This window comes from Lepisosteus platostomus, unplaced genomic scaffold (assembly GCF_059453375.1).
Source record: "Lepisosteus platostomus isolate fLepPlt1 unplaced genomic scaffold, fLepPlt1.hap1 Scaffold_46_H1, whole genome shotgun sequence".
In the NCBI taxonomy this organism is placed as follows: Eukaryota; Metazoa; Chordata; class Actinopteri; order Semionotiformes; family Lepisosteidae; genus Lepisosteus; species Lepisosteus platostomus.
Window position 1 is genome coordinate 284,598 of NW_028291666.1, and position 15,847 is coordinate 300,444.

Sequence of the window (15,847 nt, forward strand, 5' to 3'; positions counted from 1 at the left end):
ATGATCTGGATTTCTAAATGAATGGCTCTTAAAATGTGATCTGATCTTCATCTGACGCATAATAATAAATAAAGACAGTCTTGTTTAACAAACAACACACAACATTTTACATTGTCAATTCAGTTCAAATCAATGTATTTCTATATAGCACCTTTCACAACAAGGTTGTCCCAAGGCACTTAACAATGCAAGTTGTTAAGAGCCTTGTGTCTAATATGCCGCCTAGGTTACGTGCTGTCTCTTTGAGGCAAATGATTAAATCCTCTGAGTTAAGTGCTGAAGTTATAGTAGTCCTATCAGTATTGTTGCCTCCGATCAACAGATCCTCAGTTTTCTCAGAGTTGAGTAACAAAAAGTTTTCACACATCCAAGTCTTTCCTTCATTAATGCATTTAACTAAAGTGATAATAGAAGAGTTGTCGTTTGGTGTAAACAAAATGTTTATTTGAGTGTCATCAGCATATGAATGAAAGTTCATATTATTTTTTCGTATTATCCTACCTAGCAGCAGCATGTAGAGAGAGAGAGCAATATTGGTCCCGGCACTGATCCGTCTGGTACCCCAAATTGAACTGGTGACGTTGATGAAGCAGTACAATTATTAGATATTTGAACATAATGAAAACGATGAGTAAAATGTGAAGTAAACCACTGAAGGACGGTTCCAGATAAGCCAACCTCAAACTCAAGCCTGTGTAACAAAACAGAGAGGTCAACCGTGTCAAAGGCAGCTCTAAGATCTAGAAGCACAAGCACTGTTGCATTCCCTGCATCAGTAGCTAAGAGAATATCATTTACGACTCTCGTTAATGCAGTTTCAGAAACCAGACTGAAATTTCTCAATTATATTATTTGAATCCAGATACGATTGACATTGGGCAACAACTATTCTCTCAAGACTTTTAGATTGAAATGGGACCTTTGAGAAAGGCCTGTAGTTGTTAAGAACTTGTGGATCCAAATTTGACTTCTTAAGGAGCGGTCTAACAACTGCTACCTTAAATTGATCAGGTACAACGCCTGATGCAAGCGATGCATTCATCATACTAATTATAGGTCCTGCCAGTCCTTCGAGGGAATCTTTGACTAGCTGAGTGGGGATGGGATCTAGCGAACAGGTGGTTGACTTTGTCTTACGTCTGTGTTCATGAGTCCACCATAAGAAGAAATCTGAACAGGAGTGGTGATCATCCGAGGTCACCACGGAGGAAACCACTGCTCTCCCCAACAAAAAAACCACCACTGCCCCTCTCAAGTTTGCTAAAGACCACATGGATGTTCCACAGCAACTCCTGGAACAATGTTCTGTGGACAGACGTGACAAAAGTTGAACTTGTTGGTAAATGTGCACAGCGTTATGTTTGGAGATAACAAAACACTGCATACCAACTCCAAAACCTCATCCCACCTGGGAAGCATGGCGGAGGCTGTAGGGCTTGCAATCATCGAGGGACCGATGAATTCCAAGATGTATCAGGAAATTCTACAGCAGAATGTCAGGGTGTCTGCCTGTGATCTAAAACTCGAAAGACGCTGGGTCATGCAGCATGACAAAAACAAAGGAGTACATCAACAACAGAGTGGCTGAAACAGAAGAAATTCCGTATTTTGGGATGGCCAAGTAAGAGTCCTGACCCCAATCCCATTGAAGTGCTGTGGCATGATCTGAAGCAGGCCGTTCAGCGCAAGACATCCCAAAAATATACATGAACTGAAACAGTTTTGCATAGAGGAATAGGCCAAAATACCTCCTAACCGCTGCTCAGGTCTGACCAGCCGCTACAGAAAGTGGGGGTTGAGGTTTTTGTCAATAAAGGAGGTTCCACTAGCTCCTTAATATAAGGGTTCACGTACTTTTTCCATCAATGACCTTGATTGTTTAAAACATTTGTTAAAACAGCAATGTCAAATGTTGGGCGTGTGTTGTTTGTTAAATCAGACTCTCTTTATTGATTATTATGACTAAGATAAAGATAAGATCACATGTTAGGAGCCATTCATGCAGAAATCCACATCATTCCGAAGGGCTGTTTACAAAAGTTTTTCTCCCAACTGTATGTGAGAGAAAAGCAGAGACGCTCACTGAGTAAGGTGGGGTTGCAGCTTCGCAAATCACAAGGACATTTGTACTCTCAAAAGGGGACAGGAGCAACCCAGATGGGACTCGAACCCACAATCCCTGGCTTAGAGTGCCAGTGCCTTAGCCATTAGGCCACTGCGCCACACTGGGTGAGGTTGATCACGCTGATGAAGAGCCAGTTTTTTTTTCCTTTGCTTTTTCAAAGGGATCCCCAAAAATAAGGGAAGTTAGGCAGCAGAAGGTTTACTGTGACCTGAGAAGGACCGGCATCCAATCACGGTGGTACACACACACACGCTCTCGCTCATCTGAGCTACACAGCTACCAAGATGATCTCAGGTGCGCCGAGCTGGTACGGAACATATTGAGCTGATCGACGGCGAATTGTCTCTCAGACAGGCTTTTCACCTCTGAGCTCCCTGACTGACAGTGATCAGCTAGGTAGTGAAACAGTCAGCTGCTTCTAAGCCTTAAACAGCTGCATCTCGGCGCTTCCAAGGAGAGATGATTTGAAAGCCGAACATCGCCCATTGGGAACACCTTACTATCACTAGTTTAAGAGACTCTTAAGGTCTTGCAGAGGTGCCTGTCTAATAGCATGCGCTTTTCAAGCTATAGGTGTTTAGGCTGAGGCAGAATGCCTGTTAACAAAATGTTTTTCTAAAGGGGCCTCGCACTCTTTTCCAAGCAATGGTCACCATCCCCACCGAGTGTCACAATGTAGTCATGTCCTAGGATGTCACCTGTTAGTCTCCATTTGTCTGCCACCAACACTTTAGGTTACGGGGTCACAACCGCACCCCGGAGAGCAGAGGAGCCGTTGGCGTTCTGGTGGCGCAGATTGGGCTGAAGGTGGGGCGCTTGAATCTCGCTGTTGGAGGCCGTCTGAAACTGACCCAAGCCTTTCCCTTGAATTAAATGTAAATAAGAAATGAACCCCAGATGCACATGGAATCAATCACGTGTTTCCTTTGAGCCGTTTCAAAGACTGCTCCAGAGTTTACCTTGCACAGATGCACAAAGATTAATGATGGGGGTGCATGCTTCCAGGCGCCTTACAACTGTAGGGACTGATTAGAGACAATTCGTAGCGTGTGTTCGTTTCCATATACGCCCCGTGTTGCAATGGTAGGATGAAGTCAAATACGGCTTGGACGTGTAACGGCATTCTATCCAACTGCAGGACTTGAGGGTTTTTTTGTGCTTTGTTCTGTTTTCGTTGACATCGCATTCGTAAGAGCGTCAAAAATAGGCAATTCCAGCATCTAACACGAATAAAAGGGCTATTGAAACTGCAGGGCTGCGCAGCTTCTAAAATCCTTGCACACAATTCTCCGTTATTGTTACTTCCTTCTTTCTGTCTAACAAAGTTCCCTTTTCCTAACCGGACGGGGAGACTTTATCATTCCAACTTGAAGCCAGCCTTAAGTCCTCTGAGGCGCATTTGTCTGCTAGCATGCTTTTGTGAAAGTTCAAATTCGGACAAACACAATCTGTGGCGTTTAGCGTGACATAGTCTTGCAGGCATCGTGCTGTCTCACTGCAATACTATACCGCTGGAGTTTAAACAACTAGTGTTAAGTCTTTATTTTTCTGTAGTCAAAAAAAGCAAAAATTAACATTCAGGTCATGAAAAACTCAAAAAAACTCCTCAACCACTAAACTTTACCTCCCACCTGAGCGCCATCTTGAACGCCCCTACCACCAGAGAATGCTCACGATTTCGGAAGCTGTCTCCGGGACGTGCTGATTCCATACATCCTGAATAAATCATGATATAGTTAGTTGCTGTAGCTAGACGTTTAAATGAGTTTCATGGCCAGATGGACTGTTTCCTCCAGCGGTATAGTATTGCAGTGAGACAGCACGATGCCTGCAAGACTATGTCACGCTAAACGCCACAGATTGTGTTTGTCCGTTCGTGTCAGTCGTCCTGCAGCCACGGGAAGTGGGACACAAACATGCTGCAATGCTTTCAAGACGTTAGGATTTGTTTGTGTAACATCCGAGAAGAGTACTTGTGGCTTGAATGTGAACTGTACGTGCCCGCCCCCTTTCCTCTGTAGTGCATGAGTTCCTCCCGGCATGCCCTTCGTCATTGTTCTGTCATCTTGTATTTAAAGGGTTGTATTTCTGCTGCTAAAAAGAAGCAACGGTTTTCTCACAACGCCCTTTGTTCCCAACGGAGCCCTTGTCTGTCATGAAATTCTTCAAAACCTCAAGCTAGAAGAAGAAGAAGACGACAAATATGAAGCGTTACCGCAACGACATGCCATGAGACGATCGATAACGATTTCCATAGGATCCCCGCGGTTGCCTGGCAACCGTCAGCTTTGCGCAGTGGCAGTATCGTAGCCTGTGAGGTTTAGCCAGGCGCGATTATTGCTAGTTGAAAACTTTGCCCAATACCCCGCTTCCGCCGGTTTGCAATACAATCGGCGAAAGCAATTTTTGACAGTCTCGTCAGAGACTGAGCAAGGTGTTTAAAGACAGATTTGGTCATGGTGACATCATGGTAGATAGAAACGAGCTTGTTACGTCTCAACAGAAACGCTCTTTAGTTCTTTCAGCGTTATGCGGAGAACAGCGTCTGTCGAGATCACTTTTGAGTCAGCGCGAAACGCCGTGTGCTGTCAGTTTGATTTCATATTGCTCGTCGCGGCGCCCGGCTTTTGTCTGTCAAACGTTAGGTTGCGCTTCTTCATGCTGCATCGTCGGCATGAGTGGAGCTTTTTAAACGTCTGTACTTACTGTATATGGTATATATACAGTATATGGCTGGTCTCGGTACTTTAAAGAAAACATACACGAAAGATGGTTTCATTATAACCGGTATCGGTCTTGAGATATTTTTAACTTGATTTACAGAAGCGCGAAACGGTATGCCCAGGGCGTTTTAGTTTTCGTTTTGTTTTAATGCAGTGCAGTGGATTGATTAGAGATATCAAGTACATACAAGTCATTTTTTAAATGTTGTAGTTCGTCTTGTAAAAATGTTACAAGTACATAATCTGTCAACAATTACACAGGTTCTGTTTCCATATTGCGAATTTTGGTTACGTAATATTATTTTCTAATTTCACGTTGTGAATATATGATTTGGGCAAACAGAGCCGCAAAGAAGTACATTATGGGTTGTTGTTTTTTTTTTGCAGTTTTATCTAGAACAAGCGATGCTTAAACCTTTGTCTGATTCTTGTGAAACTATCCACACGACAGTTACCTAGGAGTTGACTTCAGTGATGTCACTGATGGGATGTTTCTAAAAATCCATCCACTGTAAAACGTCTTCTCCACTTGTCCTGCATATGTATTCGCTAATGAAGCTGTGTGTTCTGAGCCTGGATCTCTACATTTCTGTATGAACCAGCTTAGAGGGCTAAAGACAGCTTGTGTTTAAATTGAGTGTAAGGTAATTTATGCTTCTAAACTCATGGTCAGCATTTATTATTGTACTGTGCTGTAAACTTCTTCTGTGCCTAATTACATTATTTTATAGCTTTATCAAATTTGTACATTGTCGATAATGTTTCTGTAGTTTTCAGCCCTCAGCATGCGACTGGTGGTGCTGTGGGTTAGGTTCCTGACTTCCATGTCACATGGTCTGTGATTGAATCCCATGGAACTATGACTTTATTTTTTAACAAACATTTCTTTGAAAAAATTAAACGTTTCCCTGGGTCAGAGATTAAATAAAACCTCACTCGCACCAAACAAATTTATATTTCTAAATATCACAACATGATCGAATTTAAGTCTTTTTAATAACAATGAATAGTCACTTATGCGTTACAAAATAAACATTTATATTGATTTGAATCACGTTTTGATTTAAATCGTAAACGCGTGTTTAAATATATGTGTTTAAAGGCGATATACTGTATAAAAGCGCTGATTCTTATGGAATGTGTTCCGCCAGGGATTCAAAATTTTTTATTTTTTTTAATCGCGTATCTAAGGAAAATTGCAGTATAACTTTGTTCATGCACATCATTATACAGTATCTCATTTTATATTTCTATAAAAAAAAATCGTTTGCCCAGCCACTATTGTTGTTATTGTTTTTATCCTGTAAAGCGCTTTGAGGAGCACAGCTTTCTCACCACTTAGATTACTTTTTGACACCATCCTTACACAAAGCAGAAACTGATTGTATTTTCCGATGACATACAAGTGAAAAGATTACAGATTTTAATCGTCTTTTTTCTGAACCAGGGAAAATCTGATCATGTTTCTCTATAACAATCATAAAAAACTTTATTTTACATATCACCTTTAAAAGTGGCATCTCAAAACAATACAGTAGATGTAAACCACAGATTACAAAGTAAATACCCAGACAAACGCAAACGCGTTTTTAATAAAATGCTTTCATTCATTCAACAGAGAGAGAGCGTAAAACCTGGGTGTAACAGCTGTTCCTTTTTCTGATCACTCGCTCTCTGGATAAATGTCTCGCCTGTCCAGTTCTTTGTTTTCCTAATTTGCCAATTATGCCTGCTGTGATCCACTCCTACCCTCACACCTAAAGAAGACTATTTTAAATTTCTTTGCGCATAAATTTTATTGCACATAAAGGTGATATGTAAAATAATGTTTTTTTTTATTGTTGTTATAGAGAAACATGATCAGATTTTCCCTGGTTCTTCCTCTGCGTGCAGTAGTTACAAAGTTGAACGTCTTTACACGATCTGCTGCAGTTTTCAGTGGGCAGGCTTTGTCAGATGGCTTGGAAAAACGCACTGTGTTTCGGCTCGGGAAACATCATGAGCAGTGTCCTGCATGTTTTCTGTGTATAGCTGTCTTTTAACGCATACAGAATTCATTCGAAATCATTGATTTCTCCAATTAACAAGGGTCCCTTTTTGAACCTGCCAGAAGCATTCCTTCAATGTAACAGATTTACTCCGGGGAAAGGCAGCAAGACATTGAGAGTAGCTCAAGCTTTCAGCACCCGTATCGGACTGCATGTTTGCAGACACCGCTCAGAATCCCCTGTAAGATTCTCTTTCAATTCCGTTTTGCAGTGCTTTAGCTCTTTCAAAAGGCTTCGCTTTGCTAGTCACAATCCAAGGCTCATGACAGCATTTGAAAACATTTTTCTGCTTGGAAGGCAGCTATGCTCACCACTATACCACCAACGCACGCCCACAGGAGGCCTGCAGGACACCACCAGAGAATGCTCACGATTTCGGAAGCTGTCTCCGGGACGTGCTGATTCCACACATCCTGAATAAATCATGATATTGTTATTTGCTGTAGCTAGACGTTCAAATGAGTTTCATGGCCAGATGGACTGTTTCCTCCAGCGGTATAGTATTGCAGTGAGACAGCACGATGCCTGCAAGACTATGTCACGCTACACGCCACAGATTGTGTTTGTCCGTTCGTGTCAGTCGTCCTGCAGCCACGGGAAGTGGGACACAAACATGCTGCAATGCTTTCAGGACGTTAGGATTTGTTTGTGCAACATCCGAGAAGAGTACTTGTGGCTTGAATGTGAACTGTACGTGCCCACCCCCTTTCCTCTGTAGTGCATGAGTTCCTCCCGGCATGCCCTTCGTCATTGTTCTGTCATCTTGTATTTAAAGGGTTGTATTTCTGCTGCTAAAAAGAAGCAACGGTTTTCTCACAACGCCCTTTGTTCCCAACGGAGCCCTTGTCTGTCATGAAATTCTTCAAAACCTCAAGCTAGAAGAAGAAGAAGACGACAAATATGAAGCGTTACCGCAACGACATGCCATGAGACGATCGATAACGATTTCCATAGGATCCCCGCGGTTGCCTGGCAACCGTCAGCTTTGCGCAGTGGCAGTATCGTAGCCTGTGAGGTTTAGCCGAGGCGCGATTATTGCTAGTTGAAAACTTTTCCCAATACCCCGCTTCCGCCGGTTTGCAATACAATCGGCGAAAGCAATTTTTGACAGTCTCGTCAGAGACTGAGCAAGGTGTTTAAAGACAGATTTGGTCATGGTGACATCATGGTAGAAAGAAACGAGCTTGTTACGTCTCAACAGAAACGCTCTTTAGCTCTTTCAGCGTTATGCAGAGAACAGCGTCTGTCGAGATCACTTTTGAGTCAGCGCGAAACGCCGTGTGCTGTCAGTTTGATTTCATATTGCTCGTAGCGGCACCCGGCTTTTGTCTGTCAGACGTTAGGTTGCGCTTCTTCATGCTGCATCGTCGGCATGAGTGGAGCTTTTTAAACGTCTGTACTTACTGCGCCCCATAAGAAATGGTTTGTCCCCGTTCAAAAGAGATTGTGCGATGTCCTGCAGCGTTCACAAAGCAAACCTTTGACAGTTTTAAAAGAGGAATTTATTCTGCTTCCTGTGCGTGCAGTAGTTACAAAGTTGAACGTCTTTACACGATCTGCTGCAGTTTTCTGTGGGCGGGCTTTGTCAGATGGCTTGGAAAAACGCACTGAGACATCATGAGCAGTGTCCTGCATGTTTTCTGTGTATAGCTGTCTTTTAACGCATACAGAATTCATTCGAAATCATTGATTTCTCCAATTAACAAGGGTCCCTTTTTGAACCTGCCAGAAGCATTCTTTCAATGTAACAGATTTACTCCAGGGAAAGGCAGCATGACATTGAGAGTAGCTCAAGCTTTCAGCACCCGTATCGGACTGCGTGTATGCAGACACCGCTCAGAATCCCCTGTAAGATTCTCCTTCAATTCCGTTTTGCATTCCGTTTTTCAAAAGGCTGCGCTTTGCTAGTCCAAGGCTCATGACAGCATTTGGAACCAATCGCCACTGCGTTGGACGGGAATCGAACCCGGGTCAACTGCTTGGAAGGCAGCTATGCTCACCACTATACCACCAACGCACGCCCACAGGCGCCCTGCAGGACACCACCAGAGAATGCTCACGATTTCGGAAGCTGTCTCCGGGACGTGCTGATTCCACAAATCCTGAATAAATCATGATATTGTTAGTTGCTGTAGCTAGACGTTCAAATGAGTTTCATGGCCAGATGGACTGTTTCCTCCAGCGGTATAGTATTGCAGTGAGACAGCACGATGCCTGCAAGACTATGTCACGCTAAACGCTACAGATTGTGTTTGTGTTGGACAGTTGGACCCTACAGCTGGACCCTCGTCGACAACCTGAATAGCTTATTCAGAAGCAGTGCTGGACCGGGAACGAACCAGCTTCTTCCCAGGCACAAGAGTGACTTGTGAGGACTCGCGGTCACACTCTGTGCATAGAGACTTTCTACCAGCCAGCCGGACTGCTGGTAGATCCCCTCGGAGCAACGACTGCCCTGCGCGCTGCAGTCAGATTCCTCCGCTCGTCCTACTCCGAGCTGCACCTTGACTGGTTGGCCGGTAGCCAGAGGATGCCGGGACAACGCCCATTGGACAACCGCTGGAACTGAGGTTGCAACAGAGCCTGTCAGCTGGTTTGGTGTTCGTGCCGGGAAATTCCAAATCCATACACAGTGGATAAGTAAACCCCATGTTCTACATTGCGTCTCGAGAATTCAATTGTACCTCAACACAAGTTGTTATCAATTTAATTCATGAGTAATGTATTTACTTCCGAGTTTAGAGTAACAGTGGGTAATAACACTGATTAGCGATTTGGTAACCGAACAATATATATTGACATATATTCTCTGTTGTGTATCTCTTTGTGTTTGCATCTCTTCGGGATTATATACCTTGTATATTGATAACCCTCACAGTAAGGTCTGCCACTCGTATCCAGGCAGACTAGTATATGTTTGGTGCACAATTTATATTAATAAATGTATCTAGTGTATTGAACCCCTGTGTGTGCGTTGTTAGTTGTTCTGACGATTGATTTTCTAAAAGCCCCAACTAACAACCTCGTGATTACTGCTACAATAAATAATTGTCTCAGTAAACCCATCAAACCATTACATTTAATGGCGTCCCTGGGTGGGCGAGTTTAGAATGAAATGAGAATCAGTCGCACAGAATAACTGATGTTGCTGTGAGTTCAAGTTCAGCACAGCACCGCGGCTTCTATACGCGAATACCGGGTGTGCTGATAACTGCGTAAAGAAATCCCCCTGTTTTCTAGCGTTTAGTGTAACGTGTGCTGATTGGAAATCCATCTGCTCGGGTGTCTAGATTCCATACTGTATTTTGGAAAAAGAAAAAAAAAAGTAATACTCTTAAAGTTTCTCTGACGTGTAGCGGTGAGGCTTATTAATAGAAAGAATTAAGTGTTCTGAGCCTTCCCAAATGAGGCCCCATTTCTCTGTTCATCTCTGTGGTGCAGCCACAGAGAAACTATTCATGCAAGATGTTTTCTTTTGATAAGGACAGCTCCCAAAGGGGGATGCACTTAGCTAAGCCTGGCTATCATGATCAATGGTCATCCATTGGCGCCTATCTGTCTAGGGAGTGCCAGTTGGACATCTGGACTGCATTACTAAGTGTCAGGAGTAAGTGACTCATATCTCACCTTGATCAACCAATCAGGGACTGGTAGGGCCGAGTAACCCACATGGGACTCTGATGCCCATGGAACTTTCAGCCAATCAATGAGCTGAAGTTCCTCCAGGTAAAAACAGGCAACACAGAGAGCCTGGAGATTCAGATTCAGAAGGGAAGATTCAACAAGATTCAGATTCAGATTCAGATTCAACAATTCTAAAGGGAATTCAAAGGAGAATCCCAAGGGCAGGACATTCTCGCAGCGCGCCTCCTGACCATCCTGAGACTCAGCCCGGACAACCATGGAACGGCCAGTATGTCCGAGTGCCAGAACCTTCCTTTGTTCTAAGAGTCTAGAGTGGAGGTTGCCAGAGAGTAACCAGCAGCAGGCCTTGTGAACAGGTCGGAACTGTGGACAGCTGAATCACTATTCAGAACTAGCTCTTCATCAGGAACGAACCGGTCCTCTTCCTGACTTGCTGGGACCCACAGTCATCTTTTCTCCTGTGCACAAACTTTGCTAGTTAAAGCCAACAGTGAGCATCAGCAGCGCACCGTCGCAAGCCGCACAGCACAGCCTGCCACGGAGCCAGAGAGCGCGGATTGGACAGCAACAGCCTGCAACTGTTTCTTTGAGTCCGCAGGAGATCTGAATCCCCAAAGATTGGATGAGTATTCAACTTCAATGCATTACAGCTCGAGAATTCAATTGTTATCCCAACCAGTTGATATCAATTTAATTCCTAAGAGTTATGTACTTGTTTTGAGTATCTAATGTAGAAGTTGTAACCAAGTTCATTTATGAAACGGTCTTAATGAATGATATACTGAACGTATGTCCTCTTGATATGTGTAACACTTTGTAACTGATTGAATATATACCTTTTGTATTCTGATAACCCTCTCGATAAGATCTGTTAGGTTTATATGCATATTCTATGTATTAATAAATGTATCCTCGTGTATTAGTACCTGTGTGTGTGCGTTGTTTGAGTTATATCGCATGGTTGGATTCTAAAGCCATCAAAAGAATCAACTTTGTGATTTACTGCTACAATTAATAATTGTCTCAGTAAATGCCCAAACCCTACAGAACTGGTGCCTTCAGAGAGCCACTATGATTACATATTTGGCGTCCCTGAACCGGTTTTCCCTACAAACGTAATGACAATGGCTGCTAAAATGTCTGAAGTGGAGTCGCTTATAAGTACTATTTCTAGCGACGACAATCCTGGTTACTGGAGTGGTATCGAAAAGTTGAACTTTGATGATATTGAGAAGCTGCAAGTAGATTTAGTAGCTAAGGTAGCGAACCAGCTTAACACAGGAGGGTCTGTGAAAGCAGTTCTGGTCCTATCGAGTTTCACCTTAAATCTAGCTAAACAGCTGGAACTCTCTTTGTCCGAGCTGACAAAGTTTCAAAAGCTTCAGGGAACGCTAGAAAGATATAAGGCGGAGCGAGTTGAGTTGTTGGATATAATCAGAGAAAAGAGAGTGAAAAATGAGGAAAGTGAAGACTGACTCAGGGAAGTTTTAGGTAAATTAGATGACTTGTCTGCTAGAGAAACTGCGGCTGAGGTAGCTAGGAGAGACCTGGAAGCGAGCTTGAAAGAAAAAGAAAAAGAAATTGAGAGTTTAAATGAGCTCAGCCAGGAAAGGCAAAAGGAGTCAGATGCTGCCGTACTGGAAGCAAAATAGACTAGATCCCACTTGCATGCCAGCCCACCTAGCAGCCCGGAGCAATCACCCAGCGCGCCGGGAGGAGGTTTCTCCCAGCCAGGGTCTGTGGTCGGATCGGCATGGGGGAGATCGCCGAGTCCTGCGCGAAACGCAAGGGCGAGTCAGTTCAGGCATAGACCCCCTGCTCCTGATCACGGCCGTCTCCCTGCCCGCGGAGAAACTGTAAAAATTAACCTCCACTCCCTGAGGCAGTTAGCCAAAGATGTAGAAAGGTTTGACCCGTCAGTGTCAGGGAATAATGTGGAGACCTACATCGATGAGCTGAGATATACTTTGCAGTTTATGCTCGAAGCGTCCGAACAGGAAAAGGCTATGTTAGTAAGGAAAACTACCAGCCGAGCGGTCCACGAGTGGATGTCTAGACAAGGACCGGAGGTCTGTAATAGCTTTGAGGAGCTGTGTCAGGCAATGATCGGAGAATTTTCGGCTTTTATCGATCCCATAGCTGCCGTGGCCGCTGTGCACCATATTAAGCACGAAAAAGCTGAAGCCCCTCGCGACTATTATCAGAGGCTTAGGCGCACTTATTTTGCAGGGCGGAATGAAGAGGGTTGCGAAGAGAACGTGAATTTCAAAGGTTTATTCATTGCTAATCTGCATCCCTCAGTCAGGAAAATGATTGTGATGCACACTGATGCAAAAGCGATGAAAATGTCTGACATTAGAAGGTTGGCTCAAAAAGCCTGGGGAGCTGAAGTCTCTGCTTCCTCAGAGCAAAAACCTGCTAAAACGGCCGTGTTCGCCACTAAAGCCAGCAGGGTTGACGACTCGCCTCAGCTCGAGGCAGCTGAGGTTCCTGAGCTCGCTAAGCCCCGGCGCAAAATAGGCAGGCAGGACCGCACTAAGCGTCAGAGCCGCCGTGAGCGCTACGGGGAAGGCAAGGGCTCAGGCAGAGCCTATCATAAGACTGGACGAAGGGAGTCAACTGCAGCCCGCCTGGCCAGGCTTGAACAAGCCCTGCCTGAGAGATCAGGACAGGGTAAACCTTCCGCACCGAATGCCGGAAGTGTGAATGAGCTTAGGGGGACCACGCCCCTTCTCACTGGAGGAGGCGGGGATCCGTCCCAAGCCCCTCCCTCAGTCTATCTGATTGGGTGGGAGGGTTCCTGCCTGGAAGAAGGCTGTGACTCTGAGTTGGGCGCTGACCCCGCCCCTGAAGTCAAAGAAAAGGCAGGCTTCCTACAATTCTTAGGGAATCTCAGCCAGAAAGGCAAAGCAAGGCGTATTTATATCAAGGTTTCTCTTGAAAACGTCTTAGATAGAGAAGCACTGATTGACACTGGGGCTGAAATTAGTTTGATGTCAGCCGATCTACTCAGCGAGCACAAACGAGTAGCGAAAGGAAAAGGCATCAGACTTAAGGTAGAACCGTGTAAGATAGATATTTCCAGCTATACCCAGGATCATGCCAGGATCACACACCGAGTGTGGGTGGCACTTAGGTTCGGGCCAATGAACGTGGTGCATCCTGTTTACATCTCTAGGTTTACAACAGAGCCACTACTCATTGGCCAAGACCTGCTTGACAGGCTGGAGCCTCTGGTGGACTGCCAGCGTGGAAAATTGTGGGCTCAGGTCAAAAACCCTAAGCCTGTTGCACAGCAAAAAGGGGGATTCAGTGGTTATGCTGTGATCACACAGTGCCCACTGAACACTATAGCTGAGTTGGAGGTTCCTCCTGGTTCCTCTGGACGAGAATAAATGTCTCTTCTTGCTTTCCAAAACTACAGGGAAGTCCTGCCCAGGCCAGCACTCCCACGGTCTCCCAACTACAGGAGCAGTGCTCCAAGCAGCTGCTTGACCCGCCAGGTAAAGCACACCCCCTTTTCATCCCTGAAGAAGAGTGGATCTCCCTGTCCGGTAATGAATGGGAGTCCTTTCTGTGCACCCTGGTACCTCAGGGGGTCCAGGACTACCACCCCATGGTGGTGGGAGGGGGTCCAGGTGGCAGAAGTGCAGGTTGATGATGTAATTCTTAGCCTCAGCTCTGAGAAGTCCATAATCAGTGAAGGTCTGTTCGAGGACCTGTCGTGAAGCTGTCAGGTGACCCTGGTGACGCAGTCACAGGTTCTGTGGTGGGCACCCCCATCTCATAGGTCCATTTGGAGCAAAGGAAGCTGTGTAGCTTCCATCTCCATAGGAAAAAGGAAGTTTGCTCACTACTTCCTATTGGAAGTACCTATTGGTTCGACTGGGCGCCCAGCTGGACACAGTAAACAGTGTGCTGTGGACACGGGTGGACCCAGATGCCCACTTTCTAAGCAGTGACCCCGAGAACATTCGGGGTAGCCGAGATTCGGGGTATTCGAGCAGCCGAGAGATCATTTCAGCATTTCGCGTCTGAATGGAAAACACAAACGACCAACTCGGAATGATTTGCCTTTGACGCTTATCAAAGCGTTCTTTGTGCATCGAACAGACCCACTCACCTCTTAGTGTGGCGGGATCTGCACAGTGCATGTCGCAGCGCTCCCTGCTTTCACTTCAATGTGCTTCCTGATGTCGAGTCGTGTGCCGTGCGGAGGCTCTGAAAGCGAGAGCAATGAAAAGGTTCACGACGCTGTGTTAGAAAACAGAGAAGTGAAAGGCAGTCCTTTCTCTAAGGAGGTAAAAGAAAAGCTACTCCCCGTCGGGGAATCGAACCCCGGTCTCCCACGTGACAGGCGGGGATACTTGCCACTATACTAACGAGGAAGACATCACACACTCCGACCCCCGGCATCGTGTCCCGACCCAGCGTGCTGGAAGGCGACGCGTGCTGTGATTCCTTTACGGAGCAGAAATGACAACCGAGGAGCCGAGAGATCATTTCAGCATTTCGCGTCTGAACGGAAAACACAAACGACCAACTCGGAATGACTTGCTTTGGACGCTTTTCAAAGCGTTCTTTGTGCACGATAAACTGCGCCGCCTAGCAGATACAAATGGGTTGTACAACTTTGAAGTAGCAAATGGAAGAGGGCTAAGCCTCCTCTCTTTTAGCCCAGGTTCGATCTGTCTCCCAGAATCACCAGGGCGCACGCACACACACACACCCGTGCCGTTGAAGTACTCTGCTTCATTTCTGAGGGCAACTCAACATTCACTCCTACCCCGAGTGCAGAAAAGACAGCGTCTGCAGCAACAGCAGCTCAGGTCTCTGCACAGGAGCTAAGCTGCCCCCATCTCCTCTGCTCTGCGGCTCCTACGGAGTGGAGTCCTGCCTGGAGCCGTGTTTGCAGGCGGCGGCTCCCCGCTACCTGTCTGTGCGTTGTGTCCAAGAGCTCCTGGGAGGAAGAGAGAGCCCTCCGACTCGGGGGCTTTTCCACGGTCTGTGTGAGGAGGGGCGGGTGTGTCCAGCAGCTTATCGAGCGGAAGCCTGAGGCGGCGGAGAGCTGTGATCGTGCAGACCTTGAGGTGTCACCTCTTTGTCTGCTTTCCCGCCCTCCCTCCGCCCAAGCTCTGCTCCAAAGTAGCCCGGCAACCCCTCACACCTGCACGTGTCACAACCTAAGGTGTGGTCATGAGACACCCATGGGGTGTTGTTCTGTTCTTGCTAATTGTTTCCTGCCCGTCGCAGGCAGGAGTCCATGCGAGGAAGATGCGCTGGACAGAGCTCAGAGGGCGCACCTG

General features: G+C 45.7%; 3 non-coding genes across 3 annotated transcripts; 2 read left to right on the forward strand and 1 right to left on the reverse strand.

Annotated features, from left to right (window-relative positions):
* The first annotated feature begins 4,409 nt into the window (after nt 1–4,409).
* On the forward strand, nt 4,410–4,550 carry LOC148633592 (U4 spliceosomal RNA). Its single transcript, XR_015933941.1, has one exon. It is a non-coding gene; the product is annotated as a U4 spliceosomal RNA (small nuclear RNA).
* Nucleotides 4,551–7,877: 3,327 nt separating this feature from the next.
* On the forward strand, nt 7,878–8,019 carry LOC148633593 (U4 spliceosomal RNA). Its single transcript, XR_015933927.1, has one exon. It is a non-coding gene; the product is annotated as a U4 spliceosomal RNA (small nuclear RNA).
* Nucleotides 8,020–8,841: 822 nt separating this feature from the next.
* Nucleotides 8,842–8,913, reverse strand: trnag-ucc (transfer RNA glycine (anticodon UCC)). The gene has a single exon. It is a non-coding gene; the product is annotated as a tRNA-Gly (tRNA).
* Nucleotides 8,914–15,847: the final 6,934 nt, after the last annotated feature.